Here is an 18260-nt window from a genome sequence, read left to right as displayed (position 1 = left end):
GAGTAATAATATGATTCAATAATTTTAGATTCTGTGTCTGATAGTCTTACAAGAGCCCTTTCCTTAACCATAGATGCACTACATTGAATGAACAAAGCTAGGATTGTTGGGCATTGCCCCTTTTTATTAACAATGTTGAGTGGGATTCCAAAGTCCTGCTCTAATATAAAATTACCCTGCTCAGAAGTGGGCATAGATGCACTAAAATGTATTGACCCAGACTAAGCATTGGATTCTACTTGGTAAACCTGATTATATATTAAGAAAGCACATGCTTTCTTTAGAAGGCAATCTAGGCAACGTTGTAAGAATTCATTACTTCCTCATAAGGAAGCCATAAGGAAACCAAGGCCTAGTTGAATCACAGAGGGTCAGAATATAACATCTTTAATGGCTTGCCCAGCAAATAAACTATTTCTTAAATGCCATACATATTGAGCCCAATGAAATGCATGAACAATACTCAGGCTAAGTGCATAGGTTCATTTGAATGCAGCCCATATGGAAGTAATACAGTATGCCAGGGTGGACAAGAAAAATTACGTCCCAATGATGGAGAGAAGATCAAAATATGAGTAGTGAAAGCATTAACAGCCAATCAGGACATGAACTCTCATGATTCAGAGTAGCCCAGGAACAGCTAAACGCCCCTGAAATTGTCTTTTAGATTGTATAATTAGTTTATTACAAGATTGCTGGTTAGAGATTAATGCTTTTAGGTATAAAGTAGGAGACAATGAGGACTTCATGAAGTAAATTTTCTATTGTAGCATGTAAAGGTAAGCTATTTTGTATGTTTTGTTTCACTGTTCTGACAGTGAGAACAATAAACCAGTGAAACAGCTTTCCTTCAGAAATTGTGGGTGATCCATCACTGGAGGCCTTTAAAAAGAGACTGGACAGCCCTTTGCCTGAAATGGGGTAGGGTCTCCTCCTTGAGAAGACCTCCAAGGTCCCTTCCAATTCTGATATTACCTTTGGTATTTTTCTCATTATTGTTTTCTACACGTGGATATTTTTCTGGAATCAAGGGGCTACAAGACAACTTTTGATACCTTTTTGAGTATTACTTCAAGAAACTTCTCTCCTAACCTTAGCTGAAAAATTGTGTTGGCCATGAACATGTTCTTCTAATTAGTTGAGCTGAAACTGAAAATGTACTGAAAGGACAACTATATTCAAACTGGGATTCAATAAATCTAAACAATTGCTGTTTTCTATGGTGATTGTACCTGCTGGGACGAAGATACAAAGAGAGAGAATGAAAAATAACTTAATAAGAAAACTAAACTTCAATAACTGAAAACTGGCTTAAAAGAATGATTAAATAAAGGATTAGACAGGGAAGTGTAGTGACAAAGAAAAAATGAAATGAGGAAGAGAAGGTGGTTATAGTATTCCTCAATGATTACAGGAGGAAAGAAAATGTTCCATTTTGGAAAACCAAAGAACTTTCAATAATTTAATTTCTTCACCTGTTGAACACACAGCCATAACTAAATTTTATATGCTTAATTTCATGGTAATATAATTCATTGTTACAATGTGTATATATTTCGAAGACTATATTATGAATATGAAGATGGTATATTCAGTACTGTAGAAATAAGCAGAGCTGTTTCTTTCTTTGAGATGAATTTAATGGGAATTCAATTAAAATTTAGATTTTAAGCTGCCAGTCAGTTGAATGAAGGACACAAATTATGGAACAAACCTAGTTTAAGAAAGATGGCATATGCTGTATTTTAGGAAGGATTATCTCAATTGAGTTATTCCTTATGTGGCAGAATGCAGATACACATAATTTCCCCATCCTTTATAACACATACACTTTAGTAGGTAAAATAGCTTTGAACCTTCAAAAAATCCATTCTAGAGAGTCCTCTTTGTTAAAAAAAAAGGAAAATGGCCATTCAGAATATGACATTCTAGAAATAGTTAGATTTACTAAGCAATTGAACTATCTACCCTCAAATTTTCTGATTCAAAACCAGGAATATTCACATTTGTTTATTATGTGCAAAAGACATTCAACAATCTGCATTGGGAAAGCACCATCTTCTAAATCAGAGCAAATTGTGGAGACTTCTATATTACATAACTATATTTACCAACAATACTTATTGCTGGCTAGGGTTGCTGGGAGTTATAGCTCAACAATTAGTTTTATGCCTCCTACTGACCATCCTGTCCTGAGAGTTCACCTGCCATGAAAAATGGCACATTGTAGAAACTCAAGATCCAAACTATAGAGATATCAGTTATTTGCCCCATATTTACAAGCTTATTTTTGCCCAAGCAGTTTACTTGACCATTTTTTGTTGTGAAAACTATTTCCTGTTTTGAGACCATTCTTCTTAGAAATGTTTGTTATGGCTAATTTTGTGCATACTATCTAAGCTGGAATCCTTCAGAAAGCATCTCTGCTTTTTGGCTGGGTTGAGTGGATGTCCTCTATGTCATTTTTATATGTATCCATTTACATATTTACAGAAATAAATGGTACAAAATAAATTTAGAGGCAAAAATACAACACCCTAATAACTAAAATTCATAGTGCCAATGGAAATTGTAAAATTGTCAAAGATGCCACAGATATATGAGTCTTTTAATTTCAACTGTCTCTGTGGTACAGAATGTGTGTATGCACATCATCTGAAAACTCTTATTTAGTCCAGTGTTGCTAGCACTCAAGGACCCAAGATGAAATTACATGAATTATACATGTCACCTCAAGAATTGCCACTCATCTGCCTTGCTTCATCAGATGCTTTCTCTTTGATTAGCAAAAATCTCCCTCTTGCTCTGTGCTGCGGAAGCAAACAAGGCTATGAATCAGAACCATAGCAGGCAATGAAAGGAGAAAAACAGTTCACTGACTCCCAAATGAAGTATGCAATTTCAGTATAATAGCAGATGTCAAATCTTTTATAAACAGCAGATAGATGAGTGAATGCTGGAAAAACAGTTCTTCAGCGCACTGATAGCAAACTCTTGGGACTTCCATTAATTAAGCTTCTAAAAACCAAGTCAATGAAATAGAATTAGGATTTTGACATAGGGATTATCGATGTACCATCTAAGGATGTTGTGCCTGAGATCACTGAAATAAAAATCCTTTAAAAAAACTTTCAGCAATGCTTAAAAATACCTACTGGACTTCAAATGGATCCAGCAGTGAACACAATAAATGTATTAACGCAGATTTCGGTGTATGGATCAGAAACTTCACCCACTTTGTTCTTGATGTAGTGATGTACAGAACATCCTGATAACAGTCCACATATATCCTCTCCATTATTTCTAGATCAGAAAGGAAAAAAAATATGTTTTAGGCTTAGAAGTCACATACATTTCCATTTTGTTCATGAATGGAACGGAAAGAACTATGAATAATTCAAACACAGAAAAAATATGAAGTTCAGTATTCTTGGTTATAGCCACCAAGTTTTTTGATTCTAAGAAATCATATTATTTGTTATATTATATTCCCTAACCAATATAAACTTGTAATGTACTAGTTTAGTTGTAGTTGCCTTCCTGGATCTCTTTTCAAAGACTATGTTTCAAATTCAGTTGAATTTACTTTAGGCAATCAGGTTGCTGCCAATCAGTGTAAATGAACTTTCTTCATCCTGTTGAAAAATACTGCAGTTTGGAAAAGTTTGAAATAAAGAAGAAAGTCCAGATGGACCAGCGTTGACCTTACTAAGTCAATATTTTAAGAAATAAATATTCTGGAAAAAGCAATTTATGTTTTTTTTCTATCCTCACACTCTTGGGATCAATACTAGTAAGAAATGAAAGGTTTTGTTAAGCTATAATAAATTGGGTAAGTCAAGATGATCAGGGATAATGAAATACTAAAGTCAAGTGATTTTTCAGCTGGCAAGTGAGTGTTGCAGAAGGGGACAAAGTGAGTCAAACACAAAATTAATTCTGCGGTTTCTATTGAGATAAAGTGGAACAGTAGTTGTACAAACATTCAGTTTCATTTTTTTGTGATTTGAATTTCAAAATTACCAGAAGAATGAGCCGAAAGGAAAAAAAGTGCCTTTTTCTCATTTCAATGATTCTGTCCAATCAATGCAATTGACTAACAGCAAAGTTGTGGCCATGTTAAAAATATAGCACCACTATTGGTTTAAAGAAATCACCAGTCAATTGGCTTTCTTTGTGCCTTATTAAGTTTTCTTGACTGTGCTGTGCAGTGATAACACATAGGACAATAAGTAAATGATGGTGTAGCTTTCTCAATTTCACTTTCATCATTACATTTTTAATATGCAATGTTTTTTTAAAAGAATATTTAATATGATCATTTCAAATAGTGCACTTTCTAAAAGTTATATAGAAACACGTTTAAAAGCAGAAAAAAACAATCTTAAAACAAAATGAAAATCCAAACAAACAACCCCTTTCCCCAATCAAACCCTCCAGTTATTTTCCATGATTTCTCCCGGCTTTAAATCTGTGGTACGCTGTGCATTTTTGCATCCATAAGATTTTCCATCAACATTTTTTAGGAAGACTGGGAAGGGTCTGGTTTCCACACTGCATTCTTTTGGTGAGAAGATGTTTTATAAATTCCATTTATTCAGAGTAAAAAATGCGAGAGTATTATTCTCATTTTTTATACCCCTATTATGCAAATTGATTTTGGCTACTTATCCCCAATAGTTTAGCTGAGAGAAAAATTAATGTGGATTTTCCAGTATAAAATTTATGATCAAAGAAGAGAATAAGTTTTGCTTCTGTATAAAACAAGGGAGATTGGGCAGAATAATAATGATTGATCAACATTACTTGCTAAGCATTTTTAAAAAGTGCAGATTTGAATAGATATATTCCCTGTATGTCATCTGATTCTTTAGTCTATTTGTCAAATGAAGAGTGATAACTGATCATTAATCTCATCAATTAGTTTAAACTTTCTTGCAAAATCTAAGTTTCATTCTTATACCTGGAACATAGTTGACACTTCCAGTTATTTGCATAGTGTAGCGGAAGAGAAGAAATTCATAAAAAAAGCACTACCAAATTCATTACCAACCGCATAACTGAAGAACCTCTGAGAACCTTTCATATAACACCACAGTTCACTGAAGCAAGTTTTGCAAAGCAATGAGGCATATTCCTAGGAACTAAGCAACAATATTTAATTTTAAGGGTTGATTTATTTATCCACTTTTGATACTAGTTTCCTAGGGCTTTATATAGATTTCTTAACACTAGAGGGAGCCAGACAACCATACTGAGTGAATGCTTTCTAGAATGAAATACTGTACCATAACATCTAAACCTATCATCTTGTTAACCAGAATGAACAAAATAATTTGAATAAAGCATTAGGAATGGAAACCACAATATTGAAATATATGAAGGCAGCTCATAGTTATCTTTGTATTCCTTTGGACAAAGATCATCTAGCATTATTTCAAGACTTCCGAGAAATCCAACAGGAAATCCTCAATGAAAGGAACCTAGATAATAAAAATATTATTCTTGTAAACTGGCTACTGGGATTTACTGAGAAAATTTATATTTATATTTTTTGAAAGAGATAGATTGAAAACAAACCTTTGAAGAACTATAATATCCTGAAATGGCCTCCTCTTCATTTTTTTTTTTTTTTACATATTGATAATATTAAATGTGCTAAATGAAAATGAGAATCTATTGTAGAAGGAAGGGAAAAAGAAGCACCTCAAGGAGGCTGCTAAATGTTGCTGCCTGTGGCTCAAGGAACCCTGGAAAGGATAGATTGGATATTTGTATCTTGCGGCCCTGCAGAAGAATAATTCCTAATCCTTTTTGCTAAGCTGCTGTTATATGTCCATAATAATAATTACATTACCGTAATCATTTTTGTGAAAACATGCATTGTAGGTGTTATGTCTTTAGGACTGGTTGGAGTCCCCAACCAGGTCCGCTGTTTGAGCGGGAGCACCAGCAGCTCCCATTGGTTGGCTCCGTTTGACAGTCGGCTATAAAAGCCGGCTGTCGAGCAGAGCCAGCTGTTGTTCGCTAGCAGTCTGCCTTGTTAGCTGGCAGATGCGACAACCCTTTATTCTCTGAATAAAGACTGTTACTTGTATGCTCTGGTCTAAGCCTCATCTGTTCCATCGCTCTACAACACTGGCGACGAGGATGGGATGTAACCGCAGGCTAGCCAGAAGCACTCGCATTCAAAAGAGCTGAAATCGCTCTAGCGAAGCCACGGCGCTGAACCGCAGCTGCCTCGCTTACAGAGAGCTCAAGCTCAAACCGCTGCGATATGAGCTGAAAGCCTCAGCCGCCCACGCTCACAGAAGAGCGCGAAATTCAAACCGCTGCCGTTTGAATTCAGTCACACAAGCGAAGTACGGCACTGTAGCCACAGTCGCCGACGCTCCCCAGAGAGCGCGAAATCCAAACTGCTGTCACTAAGCTGAAGTCAGTTACGGCGCTGTTAGCTGCAGCCGCCAACGAGCGCAGAGAGCGCGAAATACAGACTGCCCTTACAAGAGCCGAAATCACTGAGTGAGTCTAGGGCGCTGTAGCCGCAGCCGCCAGCTCTCACGATAAGCGCAAGCCCTAGGGGCACGACCACCCAGAGAGATAGTTCAGTCTGCCAATGACACCGAGGGTCCCAAGATGAACGCCAATCCGGCATTTCAACCATTCAAACCCAACGAGGAGACGTGGGACTCCTACAAGAATCGCTTCAGCCATTACATCGATGCCATTGGTTTAGCTGATGCCGCGGAGCATAGGAAGAAATCGTACTTCCTTAGCTACTGCGGGGCTGCAGTCTTCGACACTGCCACGGCACTTTTCGCACCACGTGACATCAGAAGCGTTCCGTGGAACGAACTACAAGAAACACTTTCAAACCACTACTCCCCTAAACCTTCCCAGATTGCAAGACGCTACGCGTTCAGGATGAGGAAGCAAGCCGAGGGGGAGTCCATCAACCAGTACATGGTCGCCCTGAGGACAGCAGCTCTACAATGCGAATTTAAGAATTATTTAGACGACATGCTTCTCGACCAACTCGTCTGTGGGGTAAGAGATCTGAGGCTCCAAAGACGTCTACTGGCCAGGAAAGATTTAAATCTTTCCCAAGCAGTAGATGAAGCCCTAGCTGCTGAACTCTCCGCCCAGTCAGCAGCTGAGATTCAGGGCACCACACCCAAGCCTGGTACTTCCACCGTCCACTCGGAAGAGGTGATGACCGAAGCTGACCCCACAGAATTTTCAGACATCCATCGCCTCAAGCAGTTGAAACAACCACAGGTAGGAGCTAGGCAGAGAAACAGCAGTGGCCCACAACAGATCCCTTTGTGCCTAACCTGCGGAGGTGCCCACTCCCGGGCATCTTGCAGGTTCAGAAACGCCAGCTGCCTAAACTGCCACAAGAAAGGCCACCTTGCAAGAGTCTGCCAGGCAGCACGCGCTTTTCCTCAGAAACTTTCTTCATCTCCCGGCCTCCAAAGGCAAGTAGAAGACTGTTATACTTGCTACCACGCTAACCACACTTCCCAAACGCCAAATAAAATTAAACTTTCTGTTTCCCTAGAAGGTAAACCTTGCAGCATGGAGGTAGACACGGGCTCAGCGCTCTCAATCATCTCCTGGGATACGCTGAAGGAGATTCAACCCAGACTGACCAGGAAGCAGCTACAAAAGTGCCACCTCACCCTGAGAGACTACCAAGGCAAGAACATCCCTGTCCTCGGGAAGGCAAGTTCCTTGTTAAATTCCGAACCTTCAAAGGCCATTTGCCTTTAGTGGTGGTTAATGGTGCCCTCCCTAGTCTTTTGGGGTTAGATTGGTTCCCCTCTCTTGGCCTTAGTGTAACAGAGATTCATGCTGTCTCAACTTCGGATGTAGACACATTATTCTCAGACTATTCTGACGTCTTTAGCAGCGAGCTGGGTTGCTATAATGGCACACCCATCTCTTTCTCCGTAGACCCCCAGGCAGTTCCTGTCCGCCTAAAATCTCGCAGAGTACCTTTCGCTATCCGCCCCAAATTGGACGCGGAACTAGACAAACTTCTCAAACAAGGGGTAATAGATCCCACAGATTTCGCCAAATGGGAGACCCCCATAGTCACCCCACTAAAAAAGGATGGTAGTCTGAGAATTTGTGCAGACTATAAGACGACCCTCAACCGTTATCTTCAGGTTAGCGCATATCCTGTTCCAGTCATCCAGCACCTGTTGCACACATTCGAACCCGGCACCATTTTTGCCAAGCTAGACATGTCACAGGCATACCAGCAGTTCCCTGTCGACAGCCACACAGCAGATTTACAAACCATAGTAACACATAGAGGGGCATTCAGGTGTAAACGTCTCCAATTTGGCGTTAGCGTGGCCCCAGGTATTTTTCAGTCACTAATGGAGAGAATTCTCCAAGGTCTTCCAGGAGTAGTTCCCTATTTTGACGATATTTTGGTCTCAGCTATGGATAGGCCCCAACTCCTGCAGAGGGTCAGGGCAGTATTAGAGAAGTTTAGACAGCATGGTCTCAAGCTCAAACGGGAGAAGTGCACCATCGCCACTAGACAGGTGGACTTTCTAGGATATAGGTTAGACGCCTCAGGCATCCACCCAGTGGAGTCAAAAGTAAAAGCCATCCACGAGGCACCCACACCTACCAACAAAACGGAGCTACAAGCCTTCCTGGGGTTATTAAATTTCTACGCTTCGTTCCTACCCCACAAAGCATCAGTCGCTGAACCTCTGCACAGGTTATTAGATAAAGACACTCCGTGGCACTGGGGACCCATAGAATCCCATGCATTTAAAGCAGTCAAATCTCTACTCACTTCAGAAGCCGTTTTAATGCAGTTCGACCAACGCCTTCCCTTGGTCCTAGCCGCTGACGCATCCCCTTTTGGGATAGGAGCTGTCCTAAGTCACAGACTCCCCAATGGCTCCGAGGCACCAATTGCCTTTTTCTCCAGGACTTTCTCCATGACTGAAAGAAACTACAGCCAGATTGATAAAGAGGCCCTGGCTGCAGTAGCGGCAGTTAAAAAATTCCACGAATTTCTCTTCGGCCACCATTTCGAACTCATTACTGATCACAAGCTGCTTTTGGGACTTTTATCGGGGGACAGGCAAACTCCACAGGTACTGTCCCCCAGGATGACAAGATGGACCTTGTTCCTGGCGGCCTACTCGTTCAAATTGGTCTATCGCCCAGGTAAGACTTTAAGCCACGCAGATGCTCTCAGCCGCTGCCCCTTGCCGACCCCAGTCGAGGACCCCGCTCCGGTGCACGCAATCTTCGAAGTCAACGAACTCAAGCTGCCAGTGACTGCAGATGACATCGCAGCACACTCCAAAAAAGATAAAATACTCGCCCAGGTTCTGGACTGGGTGGGGAGGTGGCCGGAAACAAAGTGTTCAGTTGACTTTACCCCATTTAAAACACGTCAACAGGAATTATCAAAACTCCAGGGATGCCTGCTGTGGGGTACCAGAGTCGTCATTCCAACCACTCTTCGCGTGCCCATATTGAAGGTGCTGCACGAGGGCCATCCGGGCATCGTGCGAATGAAGGCATTGGCTCGCAGTTACATATGGTGGCCCGGGATGGACGATCAGATCGCCAAGTGGGTAAGCTCGTGCCAACCCTGTCAAGAGTCCAGGGCAGCCCCACCAGCTGCCGCACCCACCAAGTGGGAGAGTGCCAATGCCCCATGGTCGCGGTTACACATCGACCTGGCCGGGCCTGTGCATGGCAAAACGTTCTTAGTGGTTGTGGACTCTTATTCTAAGTGGATAGATGTGGCCTTACTCCCCACAACCACCACACAGGCAGTTGTTAAAGCCCTGACCCGGCTTTTCGTAACTCACGGGCTCCCGGACACGCTGGTCTCCGACAATGGCCCACAGTTCACATCCTGTGAATTTAGTATGTATGTCATGAATCTGGGCATCAGACACGTCCTCACGGCCCCTTTCCACCCTGCTAGCAATGGGATGGCGGAGAGAGCTGTCAGGTCAGCTAAGGAGGCACTAGCCAGATTCGGTCAGGAAAACTGGCATTCCAAGTTGTCTCGTTTTCTCCTCAGCCAACATACAACACCATGCACAAGCACTAATAAATCCCCGGCCGAACTTTTAATGGGGAGACGCTTAAGGACTACCCTAGACAGACTGCACCCCCATTACTGTCCTGACACCCCGTTAGGGTCTGACAGCCAGGTCAGAGACTTTGCCTTGCAGGACTCAGTTTTTGCAAGGAACTACGCAGGAGATCCGTTGTGGGTGCCAGGGCAGATTGTGGCCGTCACGGGTCCAAGATCCTATCGGGTCCAACTGGAGGATGGTCACGTGTGGCGGAGACACCTGGACCAACTAAGGAGGCGGCGGAACAGTCTGACCAACGCTGAACCGAATCCACCGGCCAGCCCTCGAGTTCCCGTCCAAGTTCCAGAAGGAAGCTCCCTGAGGGACCAGACATTCCCAATCAAACAGAGTGAGCCTAGAGTGGATCCAGACTGCCAACCCAAATCTCCACCTCGTCCACCCAGCAGGATCACCAGTCATCCGGACCGAGACGGTTTTCCGAGCCAGCCCGAACGAGGGGAGTCATTCCATTCCCAAGATCCCACGCCAAGCCAAGTTGATACCCCGGCGACCTCGGAGCCTTGTTCCATGGACTCAATGCCCACCAGCAGTTTCCCCGAACCACGACGTTCCGGTCGCCAGCGCAATCCACCCACGTATCTCAAAGACTATGCATGTTCCCAGCTAGCAGCCGTTGTTCGCTAGCAGTCTGCCTTGTTAGCTGGCAGATGCGACAACCCTTTATTCCCTGAATAAAGACTGTTACTTGTATGCTCTGGTCTAAGCCTCATCTGTTCCATCGCTCTACAACAGTAGGGGACTAATTTAGTAGCATGTCTTGGATGGCCTAGACCAGTGTTCGCCAACCAGTGGGCCAGGGACCACTGGTCATATGTGAGAAAATCTTGGTGGTCCACAAAGAAATGTCACCCCCAAAACACTTCCTGCAAAGCAATTAATCTAGGCTGCTCAGGAACACAAGGCTGTGCCACCACATGGCCCACAGAACACAAGACTTGCATCGCTTGCATTGTGAACAACATGAGGTAGTGAGGGGAGGGGGGAAAGGGCGGAGGGGAAGAACTTGCCCCACTTGCCCCACTTGCCTGGCCTGGCCACCGGGCTGCTTCTTTCCGCTTCTTTCTTCTTCTGCTTTTGGCTGCACACAAGGAAAGGAGCAGAAGTCTTTCTTTCTCTCCCCCAAACTCCACCAGAAATGAGTCTTTGGGACCCTGCAAGGCATCCTGCTCCAAAAGACTGCACGGCACAACAAGTCTCACAAAGGCTCATTTCTGGCGGAGTTTGGGGAAAAGAAAGAAAGACTTCTGCTGCTTCTGCTGCTTTTCTTGCATGAAGCCAAAAGTCTCTCTCTCCCTCCCCTTGAGAATGGAACTGGAGACGGTATCCTGCGATCCCAAATAAAGAACGATCAATCGGTAGGAAAATGGGGTGGGGAATTTTCCCGCAGACTTCTTTTGGGATTTTCCCAGGGTCTCTGGTCTGCGGGTTTAAAATTATGACTTTGGTGGTCCCTAGGGTCCAAAAGGTTGGTGACTCCTGGCCTAGACTTCTCAAGATATTTGGGCTGATAAAATCCAGACTACCATCAATGCCAGCAAAAGTAAAGTTTTCTCTATTCTTTTTGCTGTCATTGAGTGTTTGTCCAGATTTTTGCAGGTTAAGCACTAAGATACTGGCCTAGGGTGTCCTTGTATTTCTTAGCAGAACGGCCTTTCTTGTTGTCTTTGCCACCTGATCATTTAACTTTGTTGGTGAAGGAAAGTAGAACGTGGCAGATCAAATATTAGTTTAGTGAATAAATTGCTGCATCATTCCAGATTGTACGCTTTGAATGGAGTGAATTCAATGGAACAGAGAGAATAATTGTAAAATAAATGCACATAGTAAGAAATGAAACTTCTACCCCCACATCCACTACTACATTTGAAGCACACCCTGTTGTGAATAAAGGAAAAATTCGTGAGGTTCTCTTTCTTATATATTTAAGAGGGCAGTAGAAATGGTGGTACCCAGGGTGGGATTCTATCAGTTTGGGCCAGTTGGGTGAATCCGATGTTAAACTTACATCTTACATTCACCGAACCAGTATTTCAATCGTCTGGCTGGCCCCGCCCACCCTGCCCATCTCCTCCCAGGAGTCTCCACATGGCCCATTTCGATGGAGGTAAGTGCAGGGTCTGCGCGAAGGCTCTGGGAGGGGGGAAAATGGGCCTCCCGGAAGTCCAGAAACGGACCTGATTCCGGCTTCCGGTGGGCGTCGAGAGTTTGGAGGAGGCTGTTTTCGCCCTCCCAGAAGCCCAGTGGAGGCCTCCAAATCCTTGGGAGGGCGAAAACGGCCATCCCAGGCTCTGGAGGCCCACTGGAAGTCAGAAAAAAGGAAGTTCCAATTTGCCACTCCCATCATGGCTATGCCCATCCAGAAACCAGCAGTGAACCAGTTGCTGAGATTTTTGAATCCCACCCTTGGTGGTACCATTACTGAATGATCAATAATAGAACTTCATTTCCAGAATGGCAATAGTTCTTTAAGAAGATGGAATCTTTCAGGGAGGCAGGGTCCAAACTATAAAATCTATTTTAGATATGAGCTTAGATATAAATACCATCAATAAAATATATTTATAGACTGCTTACTATTGAGATCCAGCTTTATCAGTTGAGATTCAAGTAAACTGTGAAAATGAATATCTTTCCTTCAGTTATGGAGTCATATTTTAACAGAACAAAGGAGCTTGGTTACACTTACTACTAATAGCAACTAGGATGAACTCCAATGAACTGATATGGACTTGTCGTGTATAAAGCTGGAATCTATAATTGTATGGTTATTATCTTGGACAAATTTTGATCAGCAGAATGGTTCTTGTAAGCAAAGCAGAATAAGGATGTTTAACTATTTAGTACTCTGGAGTTTAAGAATCATATAGCTAAAAATATTATTTCCATGTCAGGCTTCTTGTGCATTGAGGTGTGAGAACCTATTTGATCTAGTGGTTAAGGCAACTGTCTAGAAAATGGGAGTATGAGTTCTAGTCCTACTTTCAAAACAAAGACAGAAGATGGGCTTGAGTCAGTCACTACTACCTCAGTCCTGGGAAGGAGGCAATGGCAAACTGCTTATGAAATCTTGCCAGGAAAACTACAAAAACTTGTTAACATGGACTTGGAGGCACCTACACACACAAAATATTGAGAATAATATTATATAAAATATATTACTTGTATCTAATAAGGCAGACAGCAAGCCCAAAATGCAATTCTTGCTCTGCATATTATAGAACAATGTTTTTCAACCTTGGCAACTTTAAGATGTGTGGACTTCAACTTCATACATATATACACACACACACACACACACACACACACACACACACACATGAACCTTGGATGTTTGGGTTATGGTTATTGTGACATGGGTTGTGGCTCTTGCTTTTGATACAATCTGCACGTTAGTCAATGTATAGATTAGTATTGTTCTATATTAACATACTTGAAATCCTGTAATCTGATCCACTGATTCAGCTTACTGATTGGCCTGTTTACCCTATTCTGATTGGACCGTATTTACCACCTTACGATTGGTCCGTCTAGACGGCAGGAGATTCAAGGAGCCATCATTGGCTGCTAGCCGCGAGCAGCCATCAATAAAAGAGGTTGCTGTGGTCCAGCAGTTAGAACAGATTTTAAGAACTAAATAAAGAGCTGAAAGTCACACTGGTCTCGAGTCTCTTTTCCCGCGATCTAACACTGGCGATGAAGGTGGGATACTGAGACAAGGAGACCAGTCGAGCACGTGGCAATGAGGACTGACCAACCGACGAGATGGTCAGCAGCAACTTGCCACCCGCACCGTTCGATCCAACTGCAAAGAACTGGGAATCGTACATTGACCGATTCCTCATGTTCCTCGAAAGCAACGATCTACAGGAGATCACCGATCATAGGAAGAGAGCCGTATTCCTGACACACTGTGGGCCCTCAGTTTTCAAAATGTCCAAGGCATTGGCCAAACCTCAGGACGTTAAGCAGATGGCATGGCCAGATCTGAACCGGCTACTGAGAGCTCATTATGCACCGGCCCGTCTCCAATCTTATCCAGAGACACGAATTTTATAAACGAGACCAGAAAGAAAGTGAGAGCGTTGGGGAGTAGGAAGGCAAGAAAGAGGAAGGGGATTTTTTTTTTTTGGCTGTGAATTACAAACTAGCATAAACTGAAATGATAAAAAAAAACCCTATTGAAATGTAAATGAGATCATTATTAATTTCTACCAGCTTTCAACCAAATTTAGAATCCTAGAAAGAAGGACAGCATGTATTGAAGTTACTGAAAGAATGAAGTCTATAATTATTTTCATTAATCTCTCTGTCTGTAGAATTAGCAGGCAGCTTTGAGGTTAAAAAAGGGGGCGAGGTATTTCTGAAGTGCTGGTGCATTTAGGATTCAGGCAAGAAACAATCTAGCTTCTGTTCTCTGCCTGAAATTCATACTGAGCTGATAAGGTGAGATTCACATTTCACTTAATAAAAAGGAAAACACAATAAAAGAGAGATGAGGGGAAGCTGCAATGTTTTTGCCAGGAGGGGTTTGCCTTTTAACTGCCTTCTCTTGATCCCCTGTACCACTGTTCAGGAGGATATAATTCCCTGTCACCACCTATAGTAAAAGAGCATTCATTGACAACTACAGTAGAAGTGTCCAGATTTCACTTAACTCCTGCGGAGAGCCCACAATTGCAGGATGTGGCAGGCCTTGTGTTGCATACGAAATCAAACTATTCATATTGCCTTTACTGTGAAAGTAAAAATAACGTCTTTCAAACAAAGGGACAAGTCAGAAGCCAGACTAAGAAAAGAAATAGGACATCTTCCATCTCTCCAGAAGCTCAGGATGAACTCCAGGGATCTGGAGGGAAGAAGGAATTTAAATTGATGGAAATCTGTTTCACAAGAGGCAGTCTTGTTTATAAGCGTGGATAAAAAAAAAAGCATTGAACTAGAAATAATGCATAAGATTACTTTTGATTTGTATCTTTTTCAGTCTAATTTATTGTTTCTGACAATAACTGTTTCTATTTATTTATTTATTTATTTTTCATATTTCTGAATATTTCCCTTAAAGAGAGTTTCTGGGTTGTGTACTGTCAAACATCAAAATATAAAAACAGTACATAAAATTAAGGTGTTAGAATTAAAATTTTGAAATTAAATTTTTTAAAAGCAGGACAAGAATAATTTAGCTTCATTAAAAATTAATTAAAAAAATCAAAAGTAGGGCTCTCAGGGCCCCAATGAGCCCAACAGCTGTATGCTCACATGAGGTCTCAGACCCATGTTTTAACTCTTTTTTTTGGAAAGCCAGGAGAGTGGGGTTCCTACCTTACTTCTGGGAGGGCAGAGGTGTGGTGGCCACAACAAGAAGGCTCTCTTTGTAGACGTCAGTCAGAATTCTTTAACTGATGTGGTTTGCAACATATGTTCCCCATTAATTGGATGGGATAGGCCGATGTAGTTTTGTAGTAACCCGATACTATTCCATGTAGGAACTTGGTTTTTGTGTGGTAGAGGGAAAATGGCAACTTTTATGTCAGTTGCTTCTACATTAATAGCAGGTCAATATGGTCATTGGAGTCTTATATTGTGTTTTGTATTTTTCTATAGGAATTTCTGTTAAGTTGCTACAGTTTTATATCAGTTCTATCTTTAGCAGTCCTATAAATAGTTCTGAGGAGTTTTATATCTTAATCTGCTTTACCTCTGGACATTTTACATGTGTCTATTTAACTGTAATGTTTACATTCTCTTTCCCTCCACTCTTTTAAAATAAAATGCTATTCTGCATAAGTCACTATTATTTCTTGACTCAGTTAAACGCGTCATGTGAACTGGGCTAAAACACCCTATTTCATATTCCAAGCCTTGCACTAGACTCTGAGATCCATTTTGCACAGCATATACTTAATTATTTCTAGGTCATTCTAACAACATTATTTCAAAATACGTTTTATTTTAAAAATGTTTTCAATCAGTGCATTTTGCTATCAGCATAAAAATCTAAAATAAAAAATTGGAACCTTATTACTTCCACCTTGACATCTTCTGTCTCTAATTTACTTCTGTAATATTTTGTTTGTTACAGACACCTGGCCTATTCATTGCTAAGCAGCTTCTTTCTAGAATTCTTTGCAGTCTCTTTATGTCTGATAGATATTCAAAGATTCTGCCTCCCAGTGAGCTATTTTTATGCCATTGATGCCTGCTGTCATCCCTGTAAGACTTATCATTGGGAAATTGCATGATCAGAAATTATGATCTGTCGGAGAGCTCTAAATCTACAATTTTGCAGCAATCTATGCATAGATATGCTCATGAAAAGTGTTCAAAGAAACCAAGCTTTTTAAAAAATCTTTGTGTGACTTGCCTTCCAGATTTGATCAAATAAATCACAGGGGTATTAATTTTTTTTATCTGTTTCTTCAACCAATTGCCAATTTCAGGCTACTTTTTCCTACATAGCAAGAGAGAAATTGTCTACCCACCAACGGACAGATTATCTGTAACAGTACATGTTCTGTATTAACATTCTCGAAGACTCCCATTCTGATTGGTCCACCCAGACTGCAATCCGATTGGTTCAAGGAACGCCTGTGATTGGAGCGCTAAGAATCTACCGCGATTGGCCGAGCCGATCGCGGGAGATTCAAAGCGCTGCCATTGGCCGCCGAGCCGCCGGCCGGCTGTATAAAGCCAAGCGGCTCACACGCTTTAGACTGTCCTTGCTCAGAGCTGAAATAAAGAGCTGATTGTTCACTTTCGCGTCTCGCCTCTTATGTGACCCGATCCACCGATTTAACACTGGCGACGAGGGTGGGATTGTGAGGTGAGGACCAACTAGCACGTGGCAAACGGTGATCAGCGCCTTGCACAATGGCCAGCACCCTGCCGCCCGCTCCATTCGACCCAGCAACCGAAGACTGGGAGTCATATATCGATCGCTTCCAGATGTTTCTGGAATGCAGCAACCTCAAAGACGCAAATGGCCAGAGGAAACGGGCAGTATTCCTCACACACTGCGGGCCCGCAGTGTTCAAAATGGCCAAGGCACTGGCAAAGCCCGCCGATGTCAAGGAGATGGACTGGGCTGACCTCGAGCCCATCTTGCGACGCCATTACGCCCCTACCGTGCCCAACCTCATTCGGAGGCATGACTTCTACCGCCGAGATCAGCGCGAAGGCGAGACCATCGTCGACTTCGTGGCCCAGCTACGGAACCTGGGAGGCCCCTGCGAATTCCCCGACCTGGACCAGGCACTTCGGGACCGAGTCGTCCTTGGACTCCGAGACCCCGTGCTGCAGAGCCGGCTGATGGCCAAAGGCAACATCTCCCTCGCCGACGCCCTCGCTGAGGCCACCGCAGCCGAGGCCACCCGCCAGTCAGCAGCCCGGATGAGGCAAGCCAACACAAAAGAACGGCCACCGACCAACGAAGCGACCCCCACTGCCGCGCAAGCCCGGGGAACCCAACCGTCGAGAAACAACCACGCATCATGGCGACCTCGAACCCCAATCCGACACCGACGACGACGACGACGAGGAAATCCACCGGCTGCAGACCGAGCGCGACCGCCGGGACCGCAGGGGACGTAAGTCGGGCTTCCATTGCGCCAGCTGCGGCGGCGATCACCCCCGCTCCGAATGCCGTTTTCTCGACGCCATTTTCAGGCATTGTGAGAAGCGGGGGCACATCGCCAAGGTGTGCCGAAACAAAAAGAGCTACAGCCCACGACGACGAGACGGCACCCCCCCCAGGCACCGAGACCGACCGACTGAGAGCCGGTGGAGCCGCGACAGCCGCAGCAGACGACTCAGCAAGGCACAGCGGCGCGAGGAAACCCACCAGACAGTCGTCATCGGACATTCATCAACCATGGACGCCCGGAAGGTACACGTGGCCCTGTGCATTGAGGACCAGCCCTGCGAGATGGAAGTGGACTCCGGGTCCTACCTCTCAATGGTTTCTTGGCGCACAATCAAGCGCCTAGTCCCTACCATCCACCGCAATGAACTAGACGACCAGAAGCTAATCCTGAAAGACTATCAGGGAAACCGCATCCCTGTGGCCGGCATCGGGCACTTTAAGGTCACGTTCAAGGACCACACCGACATCTT

The sequence above is a fragment of the Pseudonaja textilis genome, chromosome 6 (genome assembly GCF_049901715.1).
Source record: "Pseudonaja textilis isolate UNSWEBS1 chromosome 6, rPseTex1.2, whole genome shotgun sequence".
NCBI lineage: Eukaryota > Metazoa > Chordata > Lepidosauria > Squamata > Elapidae > Pseudonaja > Pseudonaja textilis.
This window is presented reverse-complemented; position numbering follows the sequence as displayed.